The 16,632-nt window shown below is 48.6% G+C and overlaps 1 protein-coding gene across 4 annotated transcripts in view; it reads right to left on the bottom strand.

The window, feature by feature from the left end:
- Positions 1-16,632, bottom strand: part of FRMD4A (FERM domain containing 4A) — a 289,469-nt gene that overhangs the window by 175,922 nt on the left and 96,915 nt on the right. The window contains exon 1 of one of the 4 annotated variants that reach the window (XM_019543682.1): positions 10,998-11,091. The exons of the other annotated variants lie outside the window; for them this stretch is intronic. The gene's annotated coding sequence lies outside the window, so the exon portion shown is untranslated. Of the gene's footprint in view, positions 1-10,997; positions 11,092-16,632 lie in introns of those variants that run through there. 4 annotated transcript variants of the gene reach the window in all.

Here is a 16,632-nt window from a genome sequence, read left to right as displayed (position 1 = left end):
TGTTCATTGTAAGGCGAGTACCGCACATCTGTATGTAAGGAAATAAGTAAAGGACCAGTAGATGGTGCTAAAGAATACAATGCAAAATCCATGGCTCATGTTTGACCAATCGTACCATGCAAATACTTTCTTCTGGCAGTTCTTCATATTGGCCCTGCATCGTAAGGACAAAAGCCACCAGTGAGACTGATGAATGTTTCATACCCTGAGACATTACATCGCAGTGACAGAGTATACTAGCGAGGCTGCACTGACAGTCCAAGCTCTTTAAAATGCCTCCGAGCCTGAAGGAAGGGAGAGGTGAAGTTTCAAACAAGAACTTGGTTACTCACCAGCATACGCTCCACGGACAGGGAATCCTTCTCCAGCAGGAAATCGCTTAAAGGGCCACGGCTGCAGAATACTGCAGACATTTCTGGCAATGTCCATTGCCAACAAGAAAGCAACAAATACGAGGGGATTTAAGTCGGAAGATGGGGCAGGGTGGCTCAAACCTTTTTAGGCACCCCTAATCAGGCTCAAGGCACCATGCCTTAAACAGAAGGTCCCCCTTGGAAAATTGCGGCTCTTACTTTTGCTCACTTATGATTACTAGAGCAATTCTTCTGTTCAGAAAGCCCATGCCGCTCAGAATATTTCTGACACCGGATTCCTTTTCAACGCCTCCCAATGGGTTTATCTTGTGAATTGTGTTTGCACACCCATGGTACCAATATTGTGTGGCATCCTGATGCACCCTTGAATGGATCGCAAGGGCCCCTGGTTGAGAGTCGCTGCCTTAGAGACCAACTGGTCAGAGGAAAAATTGGAGACAGTCCAGGAGAGGGCAACAAAAATGGTTGGAGCACATAACTTATGAGGAGAAGCTGAAGGTATTGGGTTGATTTAGTCTAGAGAAGAGAAAACAAGGGGGATTTAATAGCAGCCTTCAACTACCTGAAGAGGAGTTTAAAACAGGATGGAGCTGAGCTGGACTGTTCTCAGTGGTGGCAGATGATAGAACAAGGAGCAATGGGCTCAAGTTGAAGCAAGGGGAGTTTAGGTTGGATATTAGGAAGAATTTTCTCACTAGGAAAATTACCCAGAAAGGTGGTGGAGTCTCCATCCTTGGAGGTTTTTAAGACCTGGCTGGACAAAGCTTTGGCTGGGATGATCTAGTTGAGGATGGTCCTGCTTTCAGCAGGGGGTTGGACTACATGACCTCCAGAGGTCCCTTCCAGCCCTAATTTTCTGTGATTCTCTGACATGAGCTTCCCTAGACAACAACTTACTTCATCATATGGTACATGGGATAAAATAGGTTGCTGCCTGTGAAGTTCATGTCTCTCTGAACCTAAAACTGAGGGCCAAATCCACATGAAGCACAGACAGAAGTTAGGCATTTAAGTCCAAGTCAGCAATACATAAAAACTTCACCTCATTGCTTAGGTGCTTGAGAGGCCATTGGTGCTTAAGATTTGCTCAGAAAAGTTATGCAGGCTCCTAAAATGTAGCTGTTGTAGATGCCCAGAACTGCTACCACGTACCTACATAGCTCATCCCTGTGCCTAAATTCTCCGAAGGGCCCTGTCCAATAAAAATCAGATCGTGATTCGCACACACGCACGTGCACACACACCTGCACACACCCATGACAATGGCAGCACAAAGCACAGCTGCCAGGGCCAAGTCCAGGATAACATATGGCTGGAGGAGGGCAAAGTGGTGGCATCTGCTTTTTACATGCCAGCCTTTCAGGTTAGAGTATTTACCAAGGAAGCAGGAGAGCCAGGTTCAATGCCCTCCTCAGCCCAGGAAGGTTCAAGGCTACATTTCCTAGCCCACAAGAAAGTGCCTTCCCCAACAGGCTACAGGCTAGCTTGGCATACAGTCACTTCCTTCTCCTTCACCTGAGGCCAAGCTACAGTGGACAGGGGAATGTAAGATTCAGGGACCGTTTATGGATTTTGCACTCTGAACCATTGATATAATGCACAAGCAGTCTTGGGAACAAAATGAATTTAGCACCTAACTCAAGTTTGTGAGTTCCACTCTGGGAAAAGGGGGATTAAAAGAGATGGATTTGGGCCTAGAGTTTCATCTTCCTAAACGGTGGAAGGCAAAATTCTCTTGGGTGGAAAGAAGCAGGATGCACTCAAAAAGAAGTGTCAACTCACGTATTATAACAAAGCCCGGTTTTAGAATACCAGTGCAGAGATTTCCAGACATTTCAGCTGGCTATGGCTATCACTCTTGATCTGGGGTTGACCATGAATAGCCAATGCATGTTTCACCACAATCTACTTTCTTAGCCTAGATCTGCCCAAAGATCTGGTGGTCAAACTTCTCACATCCTGCTTACTTCAGATCTTGACAAGTCAGTGGGACAATTGAAAATGTTCCTTCCAACTTGTTCACGTAACTTCTTGCTGTCTAGGCCTCCATTCACCAAGACAAACTTTAAACAAACGTCCAGCTCCAGAGTTTAAGCGCTCAAGTGTTAAGCCAGGGCAAAGTGCTGTCACCCACCCAGATCTTGCAGTCTTTTTTCTTGGTTGAATCTGGGAAGTATTTGTGGCTCCTATACCAGGTCTGCACTGTTAACGTCATTATTGGATGCACCTAGAGATGATAAGTGCTATAGAAATGGAATAAATAATAACTAAATGAACAATCAATACTGTCGGTCTATCTGCTCCACCTCCTGCCAGACCAAGATTGTTCCCCGCAGTACATTTTGCTACTGCTTTGTTCAGACTAGTTTTAAATGAGTCAAGTGATGGGGCTTCCATCACTTCCCTTGGGAGACTATTGTACAGTCTAATAGACCTAATAGATCAGCTTCTGCCTAGAGCTGACTGCAGATCCTGCTAATAGAGGGAACATGGACTTCACTCTTGAGCCTGCTGCAGTGCTCAGCTGTTTGTGACTCCTGCTTGCAAAGATGACACACTGCTTATACCAATCTTCAGGAAGGATCTTCAGCTGTCTTTGAAGGCACTTGATCAACATGCCTGCCCTCCCCTGCCTCCACCTCCACAAAAAGAAGAAATGCCACCAAACCCTTTCTTCTCTCTTTCCTGAGTGCACTGGTAATGGGAGACCATATGTTAGCCAGGCTGATGGAAGTGAAGTGCATGGACCAAGGACAGTATATTGATTGCCTTTATTGCATATGTAAGGGATTCGTGATGAATTATTCATTTACATCACAGCAATGGTAGAGACCACAATGAAGAATCGAAGTGTGCTTGTGCTAAATACTTAACACTCATGTAGTTAAAAGATGGTCCCAGCCACAAAGACCTTACAGTCTAGTTCAGTGACAAGAGGTGGACAATTTCAACCCAGGGCTCCTGAATTAAAACCCAAGTTGTTTTGTTGTCATGACTATTTTAACCTGACTTTGCTACCCTTTGAAGAACATACCTTTTGCAGCGTACTCATCAGCTCTCATCCCTTCTATTGCAAGTTCTTTGAAGCAGGGACTAGACAGGGTTTGGGTCTATAAATGGGGGTTAATACCCTCATCTGGGGGTTAATGCAGCACAAACAAAAAGTAATACATTGCTTGGGTTTGGGAAGGGGGGGTTTCCAAAGGGTCTTGCAGTCTCAGCCTGGCTGGCTGGCCGAGTGGATGTTGGGTGCATCTGCGTTCTGCTGCGTACTTTGTACCAGATGTCACTTTCTCCCCCAAAACTTCAGCATCATTCCTGATATGATAGCTAGTATTCAAAGCTGCAAGCGCAGAGGGTGGTTACATGTAACACTTACCCCATACTAAGGGCACTCAAAACACAAGCGTGCATATGTTAAAGCTCATTAACTCGTGCCAAGTGCCCTCTGAGCATCTCAAAGTTACCTTTCTTAACTCTGGGCTGTGCTATCAGGCTTTTGTTAGGGTAACTTCAGTCTGCTCCATGGAGATAAAATGAGCAATTTGCAGTCCTTCAGCATCCCAGGATGCATCACTCCCAACTCCTTCCCCACCACACACCAGCAGGGATACAGCCCAAGTGCCCTGGCTCCTAGCTAAAGCCCTGCTCACCAGCCCTCTAGGTGCAAGTCAGAGCTGTGCAAGAGACAGCACTAACCCTTACCACGCGACTGCTCGCAGCATGTTCCAACTTTAACACCACTTAACTTTCAACAGATTTAGTATGGTCTAAGTGTAACATGTAATTTCACCCCGAGAGGCACTGGGATCTGAGGGGTAAGATGCTGGACAGGATGGATCTCTGCCCTATCACTGAGAGGCTGTGTGACCTCAGACAGATGTCACCCGTCTGTCACCTCTCCAAACCTCCTTTTGAGCAGTCTGTTCTGACTGCACAAACTTTGGAGCAGGGACAGTTTTGCATGATGTGTGTGTACAGCACCTAGCACAATGGGTCCTGCTCTTGGTTAAGGCCCTACTGCAACAAAGGCTGTGGACAGACAAAAATGAGGCTGCTTTGAAAGAGCGGGGGGTGAAAATGACCACATCTGAGTGCACGTCACACCTGCTCTTTGCAACTGAAATCGATATGATCTACTGGGAGAAAAATCAATGTGGCTCATAGGAAAATGATCAAAAATGCCATGTGCTATCTGCACGTAGCAATAAACTCTGGTGCATATTGCACTGGCGTTTATTGCTCTGGGGCGCTGCGTTTCAACATGTGCCTGGGCCCACAGCACATTGAGCTGGCTTGGGAACAGCTCTTGATGGCAGGGAGTCTGGGGGATCAGCCTGCCAGCCTGGGGCTGCTCTGACCCATCTCAACATGCTGTGGAGGGACTGGCTGGGGCACAAGCAGGCAGCCCCCACGCTGAAGCACCTTGTGCCCCAGCCAGTCGGGACAGTGTCTACATGTGCGTCACTCTGTGCGCTAAACAGCTCCACTGCAGCACAGTACTTGTATTTACAAATACTAACCTGTGGAGGAGTTAATTAGTTTCCTGAGGCCTAATAGGGGTGCATGTGTAGATGCTGAGATTTTACTGTGGAGCTAATTAGGCAACTCCGCAGTAAACTTTGCATGTAGATGCGCCCAAGGCGACTCTGAGGAAGCAGAGGGACAAGTATATGCAAATGATTCTTGAAGGACAAATTGAGATTTCAGTCCCCAAATAGCCCTCACAGTGCTCTCCTGGATAACAATAACTTCTGCATCCCCAAACCTTCGTGGAGGTAAGCAGTGTGGCAGCCATTCCTGTAACTGCAGGAATGGAGCTGTTCAGGACTTGAATTTTGATTTCATGGGAACTTTGGATATTTCAAAATGTATCTGTTCCAAATCGGCATAAAAAACCAAACAAAAAAGTGTTTCCCCCCCAAATCAATGTTTTTATACCAAAAAAAATCATTTGGGTGTACAAGACATTTTATTCCAAAACACAAAGCATTCTTCATGTTTCAACCTGACCAAAACACTTTTTACCCCCGTCAGTTCTTAAATAAAATATTGTCACAATTGACACAGACCTACAGAAGCTTTCACTGCCCACAAAGTAGTATTTTCAAATGGAAAAATATATTTCATTGGAGAACTTGGGCTCGCTCTTACTCACTACCACTAATACATATTTCAGGCTCAGAATGAGATCCTCACTTGGCATCAGTCAGTGCAAGCTGAATAGATGTCAGAGTTTCCATGCCCATCTACAACAGCTGGGGACCTACACCTCATATACAGAAGAGAGCTGTACAGGAAGGAGAGGAAGCCATGCAGGGCATACGGGAATTGAGAACTGCTGATTCACCCTCAGAGGCTTGCAGGCATTACTAATGACAAGCTTAATGCTGTCAAGTTTGGTTCTGTAATTTCTTGCTCGGTTTTGTCCTGGACCTCGCTCTCTCTGATGCAATGAGAGACAGCGCTCAGTTGGGATGGGGCCTGGCTGCACAGCCCCGGAGGGCAGTCCAGGACACGCTATGCCTTTATGGCATGCTCAAAATCTTCCAGGGGTCTCGGTGCAGAATATGCCACCTCTCTGCACACACACGTTCCAGTGCTCGGGGAGGAGAAGTCTTGGGGTGACGGACCTACCTTCTCCCCATTTTCACCACCCCTGTGTGGCGAACAGCTCCTAGAGCTGGCAGAGCCCTTGCATTTGATGGTGATGGTGAGAAGCAGCAGAGTAACTCGGGGCGGGTGACGGGGGAGCTCCATGAATGGGGGAAAGGGTGCCACAACAGAGGCACAGATACTCAGGGCTCCAGGCACTGCTCACTCCTGCTCTTTGAGGAAGATGCCACTGCTATGAGAGGTGTTGTGTGTTCCCATCAGGAGCCAGGTTAACCCTCTCTGGCTCTGCAGCTGCTGCTGAATTAAGGCCTCTGAGTCCTCACTTGCCAAACCAATCAGCAGGTGTGTGGTCAAGAAAGAGCTACCGTGGACGCTGGCCTCCTCTCACAGCATGTCCTGTCTTGTCTTCACTTTGCGTGGGCAGAGGTTTAAGCCCCTCTGCCTCCATTCTGCACAAAACCCATTGGGGAAAGTGCAGCACTGGGCACAAACTCTACCAGTTACACCGCGGGTTAGACGACTGTTTATGAGACGGCCCGCATGCCTACATCCCCCCCCGTCATACATAGTGGGATTTTGCATTTCTCTATTCACGAATCACTTTACCCACCAGTGAAACGCATGAGCCTCCAGAGTGCAGCACAGCCGCTCTATAACGCCGCATAGTAACGCTACAGTAGGGTTTAGGATAAGATACTATTTGAAACTACGGGTTAAATCCTGCCCTCCGCTGCCCTGACATGTTCCACCCCTGAGTGTAGGGCCCTGGAGAGGGCTGCATTTCCAAAAGCTGCTGCAGAAAAACCAATCCCCAGCAGCATCCTGTGACTCTCACAGCGTGTTCGAAGCAGGCTGGCTTCCTAATGCTTCCCAGATGCTTCTCAACTCTCACCCGCTCACTCCGGTCCACTTCTCCCCGCCCCCCATCCTATTTGGTACCGCCGTGCAAGTCCAAGTGGAAGCCTTGTGTTGCCCTGTCACCTTCAGGGCTGCAGAGTTTCCCAGGGGGTCTAAGCCACTTTAGCATCGGTCGGTTTGGTTTCTATTTTTTTGTTAAGAATGAAAAACTAAAAGAACAAGTTCAGAATCACAAGAGGCTGGAGGAGCAGCCTTGCCAATTTGCTGCTGTTCCAGCATGCTTCATCACTGCGGGCTGTGCGCGTGTGTAACCCAAGCACAGTATCCTCTTACAACCCTCTCTCAGCCACCCTTGTCCTCTATAGCGAGTGTGTCATTTGAAAATTAAGGGTTTTACTCCCTCTCTGGGTACCGAAGTACAAACGTGGCAGCTGGAAACAAGAGTGATGGGCACCCTAGGGATGCTTAGTAGAGTGACCAAGGGCAAAATGGATCGTTAACCCTATATGGGAAAAGCATCATCTACGCACCCCTGAACATGAGAGCAGAAGGTGCAGTAACGGCAGTGGCTGGGGGGATACAAAGGGAAGAGGTGCTCAGTTGTGTCCCAAAGGGCAGGCACATGCTAAGAATGAGGGCTGGAGCGGCTGTTTAGCTTGAGGATTTAGGAAACTTAATTGACAGTGCTCTTGCAAAGATTTTTCCCTGCAGGATTTTGTGCTGATCTTGAAAGCAGCACGCTTGTCATGGCAGTTTTCTGCAGGAGAGTCGTCTTATAGAACTGCAGTCCAAAAGGGTTAGGGTCCGAGTTTTTGTTTGTCTGCTATCTGCATAGCAGTTCCTGGCTGTGCCGGTGCTAAATATTTCAGCTGAGACAGACAGGGCACTGACAATGTTGCAGTGTGTGTGGTATGTCTATAGCCATGCTGGAGCCCATGTGGCCAGGAAACACAAATAAGACTGGATTTATTTTATTAAGAGAGTTTCTAAGAAGGAAAAATCTAGGCAAAGGATCTGAGCCTTGTAGATTGGCAAGCTCAACATACATGGTCAGAAAGCACTTATGTATTGTCAGAGTAACAGCCTCCAGGAAGGGCTTACATGGTCCAACATGGTTTATGATGATTGTTTTAGGTATGTTGCACTGCTACATCCACTGCCGTTCACCTTCTGGACTAGGCAGGGCACACTGCAATAAGACACTTTACATGTATATACACGCGTTTCACTTGCTCAGTAGATTTATGAATATTGCTTAATCAAGTCATACAACATCCTTGAGAAGCAGGTAAAGGAGGCAAGGGTCATTTTACTCCCCATCACTTAAACCTTGCCACCCCTACAGTGAAGCGCAGCAACTCTTTAACAGCACCGGAAAACACAAAGTGCTGCAGTCTATTTGTCTCCTAAATCACCATCTTTACTGCCTGCCCATCCCACCAGCTGCTTGGTGGCCAGCAAGCCCATGCAGGATCCAAAATGAAAGTGCTCAGGTTTCCGTGATGGTCCAGGGAATGGTCAATCCTGAACTGGTCTGGTGGGGTTGGACAAGATGACGTTTCTGACCCCTCCAGTCCTAGGTTTCAATACTTGCTTATGAAAACTGATGGGGTCATAGGACCACACTGCACCTCCAGAAAGCACTGCTAATGCTGAACCCTTCAAACTCTTGCTTCTTCCTCATGTACGCCATGACACTTCCTTCCTACCACTCCTCCTGGACATTGCTCCTTTCCTCTCCGCTTCTGACTGCCTGCCTGTCCCTTCTCACTGTTAAAGGTTTGACTCAATGGCCACAGATGTCGATGGAAAGGTTCCTGTTGATTTCAATGAGTGCTCAGTCAAGCCCTAAATGATCGACTGCACTAGCTGTATATTTTCATTCTTTATTAACAGCCTCAGAGCACATGGCCAGAACAGTACCACAAGACATCTATCCAAAAACAAAGTGTATCATAGTTCCCAAGTCCAAGAATGATCCACTCGTGTTCCCCTCCAGGTATTTATGATGATCCCAGTATAATGTTTCTAGCACAAGAATCTGACTGGGGAAAGGAGGATTGATTTTGCATTCATAGGGGACCAGACCTTACTTCAGAGACGAAGTTGACTCCAACAGGGACACTTGCAGAGTAAGGAGCAACTATCAGCAAATGTTGTTGTTCCCTTACAATCTCTTGCTTGGTAGAAAACACAGTTCACAGTTGCTGTACAGGGGGAGTTGGACCTCCTGGCATTGCAACATACCGTCTCTAATGCCAGGAAGCAACCACTACGGAGCCACCAAAGACTTCTGCCACGGCGCTCCCTAAAGGCGTTGCACTTCAGTAAGCCCTAGGTCTGGTGCTGGAGAACAAGCCGACTTGCCTGCTGCAGGTGTGCCGCAGGTGGCTTCTCCTCTTCTGCCACAAGCCAATCTACAGTCGGAGATGCGCCACTCTGGGCTTGTTCCTGGCACGGCTGAGTTTGGGAGGGGAGAGGAATCTGAGTGGTAACCAAATCAGTCCCTCAAGGCTGCTTTGTGCAGGGGAGGTAGGTGATTACGTTGCACCTCAAGGTGGGATCCTAAGCCAAATGGCTCCTAAAGGTGACTTAAAAAGAGTTAATTGGCTATGCAGCCTTAGTAGCATTAAAAGAAGAATTTATTAAAGGGTTACTTGGAAAGCATGAACTGCAGTTGGTTGCAACATCGGGGGCTGATCCTCAGCTGGTCTACCTCAGCCTCTCTACACCGTGTCTCTTCTCCAAAATGTGACTTGCTACGTATCTTTTATGGAGGATCCACTTCTGGGAACCAGTGCCAGAAAGGTTAGAACAAGTAGCTCTGAGCAGCAATTCGGAGCCAACGTATAACAGCGTTGCCAGGGCTAGCAGCAGCGCATTCAAATAGCGTTCACCTGGTGTTCGCTCCTTGTGGGCCCTCTGCCACCCCCACCCCATGAAAGGGAATCAGTCTGCTTTAGCACCACTGAAATATTTGGGATTTCCAGGATTCAGTTATAGGCAGGCAAAACTGGCCCAGACAGATACTCCAGACATCTCCCTCCTCTGGTCCATGCATGAGACACCTTCATTGACAGCCTTGGCTGGGAGGGGGTCCACAAATCCTACTGGTGTAAATACTGAAGTGGACTGACGCCAGTGGAGCACCACTGGCATGAAATGGGCACAAGGGAGAGTAGAGTGAGGTTCAGGAGCTTGCAAATGAAATGCACTTTAAATAAAAGCTCAGCAGCGAGCCCTGAAGTGGCATCTGGAGCACACACATGCACAATACACCCCTGCTCGTGAAAAGAAATCTCGGCTCCGCTGCTTTTACTTTGCTCAGGACAAGGTTTTCAGGATTACGGTTCAAATTTCCCCGCAACCTGGCCTGTCTCCGAGCGAGGATTGCTGTATCACACAAGAGTCTGAGTGCATGTATTACTACACCGCTGCCAGAGCTATTATTAGAAACAATTGTCTCTCCTTGAGATTTTACATAGATGCTCGTATCTACTTCGCTAACACCCTCCCAGCAGCGAACATGCTAACAAAGCCATCCAGACACCCTCCCGGCATACACACATTTGCAATGCAGGCAGATACACCGACGTGGATTAGAGAAACGGGGGCCATTTATTTGTCTCTTCCAGACTTCAGATGCGGTAACTTTTCTGCAACGAGCTAGGAAAAAGGTGCGCCGGGGAAGTGAAAAATATTCTAGGGGCTTCGCAAGAGCAAAACCCCAGCTCGGCATTAAACTTGCTGCAGCCATTTGGTAGGTATAAGAACAGTCCATCTTAGCCGTCAATGGAAGCGTGTAGCTGGGTCTGCAAACGTGCCCCTCGCTGCCTGCACCCCTTCCCCTCTCCCATGCATCCATCACTGTTCCCATAGTCATTTGCTTTCTTCCTTTTCAAATGCCACAGACATTTCTGCCTCTTCTCCATTGCAAATAAATGGAGGCAGGGGGCGTGGAGGAACTTGCCTATGGCACACACACACACAGAGATATATCTATATCTATATCTATATGCATTAAACCAAGTCCACATGGTAAGAGAGAAAAGAGCTTGATTTTGTGCACTTCTGCCCCCAGCCTTGCAAATATGCTGCACAATCAATGCCCCGCTTGCCCCACATCTGAAAACAAAAGGCACTCGTTACCTTTTTCCTTCACCTCAGCAACCGCAGCAGCGCTTCAGATTTTAACCAGACTGTCCACAGGAAAAAGCATCCCATTAAATCCAGCGTGAGCAGGCCTTTGGCCTAACAGGCAGCATCCATTTCTCTGTACCTCCTCCTCTGTGGTTTGCTAGATTTCAGGCACGGCCCTTTTCTCCCCTCCTTTCCCCTCCCTCTGTGTGTGTGTGCGCGCCTGTGTCTGTAAGGAGCTCCACACTGCTACCACATCCCATCGCCCGGCTAACGGTCTCTCAGGCAGACACTGGCTGTGGTCCAGAGCGCACGGCTGCAACATCCATCCTCAACGGCTCGGAGCCGGAGTAAGGGGGTGGGGGATCAGAAACACCCCAACCCAACACCCCCCCCGCGTGCAACACTGGGAGGAGCGCTCACACCGACAGAGCATGCCATCAGAGGAGCCTGGGAGCAGCTGGAAAGCCAACAGGCCTTCTGCACGTTTTCCTTTCTCCTCCAGCCTTCCCCCCCGCGCTTCTTCTACTAACGGCTCACGTGCAGACAAAAACACGCTTGCATTGAAAGGAGGTTGGCTCTGCGCGGGGTGGGGTGGGAAGGGCGCAGGAATCGGGCAGGGCAAGGGGGGGAAGAGGGAGGCAGGAAAAGGGGGGGGGCATCGGTGACTGATGCTGGGTCATGTGAAACATATGAACCCTCGAGAGCGGCAGGCAAGTCGATTTTTCTGGGGATCTGCTGAGCTCTGCCTGCGAACATCTGGGTTTCCTGCTAGTGCCAGACCTGAGGAAGAGGCGGGGGGGGGGGAATTTCTCCTAACCACGCACCCACCTTTACATACCAAATATATAATAAGAATAAATGCTAATCAGGAGAATTGGAGAGGAAGCAGCAGGGCTTTGTTAATCTTGCCATTTCCTTTCTGGCATATGTTGTCAAGACAAAGTTATGTCTTGAATTATGCCGGCAGCAGGAAGGAGCTGTGCTGAGTTGGTGAAAATGCCTAAGGAAAAGGAAGAGGAGGAAACAAATTCCAGGAGCCCAAGTCCAAAGAAAACCCTGGCTTTGGAGGCCCCGTCTCAGCTGGGAAAGCAGCCCCAGCCTTACCGGAAAGGTGCAGCCTTCTTTAAAAGGTGCAGCAGACCTTGAATGCTGGAGGGTGCAAGTGAGAGAGGAACAGTGGAAAAAACCCCGGTCATCCCCAGTTCCCTCTCCCTTTCAGCATCCGCTGCCTGCCACTGCGAGACACGAGATACTGGGAAAGACGCACCTATGGTCTGACCCAGTAAATGGCAGCTCTTATGTGCAGCACCACGGGTCTATATCTGCTCGGCGGGTCCACAAACGGCCAGTTTTTGTTCTTCTGTAGACCACAGCTTCCCAGCGGAGGATGCAGTTGTAGGGGTATAACTTAGCACGACTGTATAATGCAGATATAAGGTGCCTTATTCTAGCATTTCTTGTCCCATCCTGGGATAAGTAATGCTAGAATAAGGCACCTTATATCTGTGTACTCCAGGGTTTGCTCTGATATTAAAACAAGCAACATGCTTCGATGTATATAAGACTGTGGATAGACCAGAACTAAACCCGCGTGAAAAGGAACAGAGTCTCGGTCCAAACTGCTCCAGTTTATAGCCACAACTGCTGGGGTTACTGCTCCAACCTCCTGCAGGCTTACTTTGCCTTTTCTTAGTGAGGGAACTTCCACACGTGTTTCTCACCGTTTCCCTTTGGGGACAAGAGTGACTCCTACAAAGTAACCGCCGAGCAGTTGCTGTTGTCAAGCATTTCATAACAACCTTATCGGGAAATGCTTTCCAGAAACAGGGCTATTTTGAGGCAAGGAAGAAAATATGTGAATCGGGTTTTTTTCTTTTGTTTTTCTAAATTCTCCAATTTATTTTCCACTACAGAGAGGCTGCTTGCATCGAAGGCTGGGGAGACTTTCACAGGTAAAGCAGGAAATCAATTTTTGCTATGTAAGAAAATTACAATGTATCCTCCCCAGAATTACAGCATAGATTCTTCGAGCAGTGAATGGGTTTAAATAGCGATTGATTTCTTCAGCGCTTTTCTGATTAGGACTTTGTAGCAGCACTAGCACTGGACTGAGCCAACAGACCGGGGTTTTGGTCTCATCTCTCTGGTGGGTGACTGCATAACTCAAGGTACGGCTTAGTGCCTCAGTTTCCCTCCTTGCGAAAATAATGGCCCACCTTTGTAAAGCACTTGCAGACATAGTCCATAAGTAGAGTGTTACCAGGGCTGTACTGTTTTTATGCATAAACACTGCCACGATGGCTCTGTTCCCCGTGATTATGAGCTTGGGCATTATCAGATATCTCAGCACATCTAGCTGCAGCCAGACTTGCTCTGGGGTATTTCTACTGTGCCCAGGCTGCTGCTGCTTCTGTTAAAACAGATAGCTAAGGGATCCTCGCTGCTGACTGCTAGGGGCCAACGTTGGGGTGCAGATGGCAGCCAGGGGCCTCATGCTGCCTGTGTGACTGATGTCCCTGGTTTGGCCAGGGAACTAGAGGACACAGAGGCAGCAGCAAGGCAAAGCAGGCACCAGCTGTGTGTTCAGCCTGGCCCCTTATCTCAGGAAGGTATGGAGGAGTTTGTCTGCTCCCTTTCCTTCTTCACTGTCCTCTGCCACCAATGGCCCACCCCGGTGCATAGGGCGAAAGAAATCAGGGACGGACCCTTGGAAGGGGACATGGCAATCTGAGGGAAAGATACCCCAGCTCAAGAGGCATGAGCAGATAGGTTCATAAGCAGCCAGTTCAGGGTTTCTCTGTTCACATCTCTCAGCCAACGGCTTGATATTGCGTTGTGTCCCCAAGCAGCACAACTGGCCTGGTTACAGAGCCAGCCCCAGGGTTATGCTCAGGTCTTACTGCAGATCAGGCTGGGAGACCCCACCCAAGTACCTTTGCGACCCACAGGCAGTGGGGCTACACTGGCATGGGGCCGTGAGACAAGGCCTAATCAAGACTCTCTCCCAAACAGGTTGCTTGGGGCAGCTATAGTCGGGCAATGGAAGAAGCATGTCTAACAGGTGGGCACAACAGCTTTCTGAGCATTGTGGGCACTTGACTTACTAGGGACAAATGATTTCTCTCTAGAATTGATAGACTTAGAAGACCCAGACCTTTACATTTACTGTTTTGGAAATGGGTGTGATGCACATCCACCCTCCAGCAGTTTTGGTTTCAGCTGAATCCTAAACGAGAGGGTTTGCAGCACCTCTTTGACTGCAGGTAGTGGGGGGCTCTTGGGAAGAGCTGATCTTCAAAAGGTTCCTGGCATTCAGGGCAGGGGCAAATGGGGCAGGAATGGAGACCTTGCCAGAATAGCTCAGGAGAGCTCAGTATCTGAACCTCAGCCCGGGTCTCAAACTTTGAATGTGAACCCTATTCTAAACTGAATTGAAATGCCACTTCCCGCAGCCCATCTCTTATCAAAACCAATGGAGAAGAGACATGACGCTGTCTCCGGAGCTCACTCACCACGCAGGTGTTTGCTCAGGCTTGTTCCAGCACAGGTATGTGCCAATCCAATGGACTTGGCCCTTGCTTAAGCAGCTATTGGAAAAGCCCTGAAGCAATTTCCCCCACCCACCTCTGTACCACACACCATCCTTTGAAAGTAAATCATCCTGTCCTGGCACGATCTCCCTCCACATGCACCCAGAGCCAGGGCGTGGTCCATGATAGAAAAGCATGGCTTTGTGTTAAACGAACAGGAACAGAGACCCAGGGCTTCCAAATGCAAACTGCTTTGTTTCACATGGGGCAGCACAACTTTGCTGGCAGGTAAGGTTCCCTCTGCCCAGCACTGCAGCTTTCTCATTTCCGCTCCATTCTGTTTGCCTACAAATATGAGGGCACCAGAGCCCCAGTTTTCTTCCTTTTTGCACAAAGCCCACATAAAGGGGCCAAGTATTGCAAAGGCAAGATGAGGAGAAATAATACTGTGCCCTTCCCCACTTTGTAAAAACTGGAGTCATCTCTGGGGACCTTCAATACCCCTCCCCCTCTACAGTAAATGAGCACCTCACCGTCTGTAAAGTATTTATCCTCAGAACACTGCAGTCAGTTAAAGAAATCTTATTGCGCCCATTACACAGATGGGGAACCGAGGCGTACACAAATGGAGCCTGGGTTTCAGGCTATCACCCTTGGTCTCCAAGGTGCAGTGGCTTGACATTTGTCCATTCTTTTCTCCAAGCTGAAGGGAGAAGCAGTGGATCTACATATAATTACATCACTACAGCATACCCCATCAGCCCCTTAAAAAGGCTTGACACCCTCCTTTAGCTTGCCAAAGCCTAAATATAGGGCAAAGTCTTGCCAGAGAGGAACAAAGGAAATGCTGAAGCAGGAAGCTTTAAGCACTCCTGACTTTTCATTTTCATGATTCAATATTTGCGATACCTATACTCGGAGCAGAGACAGTAGCAGGTTGGTGTAGGAAGGAGCTCCCTTTGGACCTAGGTGCAGAGCCTGATTCTTTTATGGCCTGAAGCTAAGGACCACTGCATCTGCCAGGAGGCAATGAGAAAACTTGAGACTCCGCCGAGAGTTCAGGGTGACATAAAAGTCACCTTAAAGCCCGCACACATTGGCCATCTTCACTGAAACCCCCTTAGCTCCATTCTTGGTGGTACTCCAGCATGACCTGGGAAGCAATGCTGAACTTGGCTGACTCTCACCACGGTCTCAACCCTGCTCACTACCTTGCTTGACTTTCCTTGCCCATGCTTGGAGCCCAACCAGGTGTTACAACCACATGCATGGAAAGTCTGCCAGCAGCAATCCCGTAGTTCCCTGTCCCCGAGTCCTGCCCTCCTGTCCCCTGCTTCCTCTTTACTACCCTTAAGTAGAGACAAGGCAAGTAGCCTGCAAACAAATTCCTGAGGGGCCACAGCCAAAAACTACGAAACACCTTATCGGAGATAATGTAACCAGAGTGCCGCATGCCTCTAACACTGCACAGAAACTCAATGAGCGAGGAGCACAGCCTTGCTCCTGACGTTGCACTGCTCCTCCCTCCTGAGGTCTTGCCTCAAACCTTCCCACATCAGATTTTAAGAGGCAGCACACACAATCTTACAGCCTACAACATGGTAAGAGGTTCCCAAGGAAGAACAAAGACCAACATTTTTAACATGGTCACTGACTTCGAAAGGCTTCAATTTTGGGATCTTATGGATGCCCAGAAATGGGGAACCCAGAACTCAGGGACGCAGGGCTCTGGAAGAGGCATGTTGGGGGGCCAGGAATAGCGGGGAACACGGGGACTAGTAAAGCATTGGGGAAGCTTGGTTTAGGAGTCGGTATTCTTTTCTAGAGACTTTGTGTTGCCAGACTTAAGGAAGTCAGTCAGCAGGAACAGCAGAGAATGGTGTATCAGTTCCCACCTGATAAACAGTAGCAATCATTGGTACTCATACTCCAACTGCCCCAAAACTCAACATCACTTAACCAAGAGGCTGGGAAGTGTTTTATCCCCATTTCACCAATGTGCAAACACTGCCTAAAATCACCCAGCAAAATGGAAACGAAACCCCCTAGTGACCACAGGTTGTTGCCATCCAAGCTAACGTGGTTAGCAGTAACAGTCTAGGCTGTGAGGGAGC

Source organism: Crocodylus porosus, unplaced genomic scaffold, assembly GCF_001723895.1.
Source record: "Crocodylus porosus isolate Cpor-Errol unplaced genomic scaffold, CroPor_comp1, whole genome shotgun sequence".
Lineage (NCBI taxonomy): Eukaryota > Metazoa > Chordata > Crocodylia > Crocodylidae > Crocodylus > Crocodylus porosus.
The sequence above is the reverse complement of the archived record's forward strand: the minus strand, read 5'-3'. Positions and strand labels throughout refer to the sequence as shown.